We start from the raw sequence: 3,288 nt of genomic DNA, 5'->3' as shown, positions 1-3,288 counted from the left end.
CTGGTAGTTTCCAAGTTAAAAATGTATAAATATGTTATCATAAACTCACTCACCAGGACCCTCAATATCAGCACAGATAGTAGAAAAGTCATCATCATTAACAACCACTTTAATTCCTTCAGGAGGTGTTTCATCCAAATTCTTCAATTCCTTGGCTAACTGCCTAATAACATTTGGAGGGAGATTCTCATTGGTTGCCTACACCAATCATCAAACAGATAAGTATGCGAGTTAAAAGTAATCGGCAGCTATTCTGAATTCAAAATTTCCAATTCATGCTTGCCATTGTAAGACACTAAATGCTGCTGTCAATCAAGCTTTTGATTGTGAAAACAATCTGTCAATCAAGCTGTTGTATGCACTTGCTTGGGAATTGTTCAAGCTTCAAAGCTCAAAGGGAATATCACTGACAGCTGTTACATTTTGAAGATTATGTAAGAGTTAACTTAAAATCAAATATTGAATAATTAAGTTCAAATGTTTAACTAGACATCAAATATTAAATAATTAAGTCCAAAATGTAACAGAGACCTACTGCAGCTCAGTCAGTGCATTAGCCATACTGGGAAGAAAATTAGCAATCATTCTAACAATATTATTTGCTAAGTATAACTTGAAGTTCCATCACTAAGCTACCATCGAAAGGAATTACCCTTGGTGGAATTTTAGAGGTCATCAAACAAGATAGTGAGGCTTGTAAATTACAAAAAAAAAAATGACAAGCTATAACAGGTCAACCAAATCCTCTTTCAGAGAGAGAAATTTAGTTACGACGGAGCACAGTTGCTGAAGTGGGCAAGGATTGAATCTCGGCGAAGCGGAGGCAATGCCCTCCTCCGTCATGGCCAACTACAGCTTCCCGAATTTACTTCCTCACAGATGGTTGTAGGGCCGACCGTGCGGGGTCGCTAGGGTGACGAATTCCACCTTTTGCTAAAGAGAGAAAAATTTAAAATTGAACAAAGTGCAAGTGTATGGTAATCTGAAGCACTGGTGCATTTGAATGCAAAGATACATACTGCTGAGAACAAATGTTTGAATCATGATCAGTGCATGATCATGATCAGTGCATATAGAAAAAAATGTGCCTTGCTAGTGCATCAATTTCAGCCTTTTTCTGTGGAAAGCAATACATTGGGTGGATACAACTCTTGGCAATAACATGAAGCCAGCAGGACAAAAATATGGTAAAAATGTAAGACCTTGCAATAGCCTTAACATCTCTAACAAGGATGGGAAAAAAATAAGAATTAGAAGCATCTCTAATCGCTATGTTTATAAGGTGGAGTTTTGGGGAACAGAGGAAGAGTCACTTTTACATGAATAATATCCTAACTGATATTATATTATATACACATATATGTGGGTTGTCTTGTCTCTTCCTTCTTTGGCCTTGGACTATGGGAGAACACAACAACTAGCTTTATTATAGAACAGCTGTTGTTGTTCATATGAATCTGTCATGCACCTTGGATTGGGTACAATTACTGTCCTTGTTCTACCCTATCTTTTGTATCATTTCTTCTAAAAAATTGTGTGAGCTCCATTATGATAAAGTTAGAACATATGATGAAATAAGAATTGCTAAAAAAACATGAGTCAATTTATCTAAACACTTCAAAGATTAATGTGTTATTGACATGGTATATTTTGCTCATAAATAAATTATATTATTATGGTTATTAATGGTCAAAAGTTACGAAAAATATCAATGCCACCACACCCACAAAGTATGTTATTGAGTGTATTTTATTATAAGATTAATAGAATATGCAGCAGTTAGTAACTAATTGAGTTTAAGATATGTTTGACGTAGTTTTTTTCCCACAGTAGTATATAATTACTTGCATTGTGAGTGACCATAACCATGTGAACTACATTACTCACATCAACAATTTCAGCAAACATTACATAAATTGCAAAATCTGTTTCAATGTCAGAAGCATTTATTCATTTCATATTCCATTTAGACAATAAATTTAAAAAATATATATCAATTATCGTTGTCTACTATCTTTCCACCGCCACCCATAGTTGTGCAACTAATTGATTTTTGTTCACTTTGAAGTGAATCAGATATTAATTTAATTTGTTTATTAACAGTGTTTAGTTAGGTAGCATGCATACATAAAAAGTACTTTTGCATTCGTTAACTATTGATGCAATTTTATTGGTTGCTTGTTGATAATAAAGAGAGATCACAACATTCATCCAAATACATGCATTATCAAATCATAAAGTAGATAACCATGTCAATGGCATGTCATCTTTTCTTACTTCGCATGTATGTTTTTACATTTGATTGAGTAGAATCAATAGCATTACTAACTTATATGTTTCATTCCTTTAATGACTTCACCAATTGAATTTCCTTCTCTTCAGACTAAGAAGAGTGTATGAACATCAAGGTGAGATGAAGAATGGCCTTAATATTCATGAATGTAAAAAGGTTCTCCGACTAAAGAAGTTCTTATTCACATATAACAAGAGAAATATGAAAGGGAAAAGGTAAATAAAGATTTGTATGCGTCCCAGACCAAGGCAACAATCGCAATCCGTACCCAATCTATAAATCTCTCAAATTAACCTATTACTATTTACTCAGAGTCAAAGAACCCCCAAGTAAAAACCCAGCTTGGCCCTCAGCACCCAACAGTTAACAAAGATCACCGTATCGCAGACCATCCAATCATCCTATAAGGCGATCGAGATATCCCCAGATACAAGAAACACACAAATCTCAAGAAGCCCAAAATCTTGACCAAAACATGGCACCACCGACATACATGATACAGAGTTTGAGATCGAAATAAAAAATCCACGACCAAAAATCCCCAAATTGCTGGTGCATCGAAAGACCAAGAAATCCCTAACAATAAAGATGGATCATTCGGCCCGTGCACGCAGAGAGAATGAGATCGAGAGCGGAGAGGAGAGAGAGAGAGAGAGAGACTACCTCGCTACGAGACGATTCGAAGGCGGCTTGAGATCTTTTGCAGACGGCGACGAGAGCGAGATCAAATCCAGTCGGTGGCTATGAGATTTACAAAGGGAGCTGCTCATTTTCATAATGACGTTTTTACCCTTACCAAGGTGTTCAAAAAATGGAGAATTACCCGTAAAGTGATGGTATTTTAGACATTATAATAATTTGACATTATTGCCCCTTTTGTTGTTTCGCTAGTGGCTCACAACAACCGGTTTTGGTGGAAATTTTGGAAAACTATAGGGGTGTTTAGTTCGTTCGTGGACCGTTGTCGCGTTGCGTCTCGAACCGCTTTCCGGTCG

At 36.1% G+C, this 3,288-nt stretch overlaps 1 long non-coding RNA gene across 1 annotated transcript; it reads right to left on the bottom strand.

Moving 5' to 3' along the window:
• Positions 1-61: 61 nt before the first annotated feature.
• LOC141817326 (uncharacterized) lies at positions 62-3,023 on the bottom strand. Its single transcript, XR_012600813.1, has 3 exons — positions 2,957-3,023; positions 284-413; positions 62-198 (listed from the first exon to the last, which is right to left on the bottom strand). It is a non-coding gene; the product is annotated as an uncharacterized LOC141817326 (long non-coding RNA).
• Positions 3,024-3,288: the final 265 nt, after the last annotated feature.

The sequence above is a fragment of the Curcuma longa genome, unplaced genomic scaffold (assembly GCF_044706935.1).
Source record: "Curcuma longa cultivar G26 ecotype Majalengka, Jawa Barat unplaced genomic scaffold, ITB_CL_G26_1.1 contig_20127, whole genome shotgun sequence".
NCBI lineage: Eukaryota > Viridiplantae > Streptophyta > Magnoliopsida > Zingiberales > Zingiberaceae > Curcuma > Curcuma longa.
This window is presented reverse-complemented; position numbering and strand designations above follow the sequence as displayed.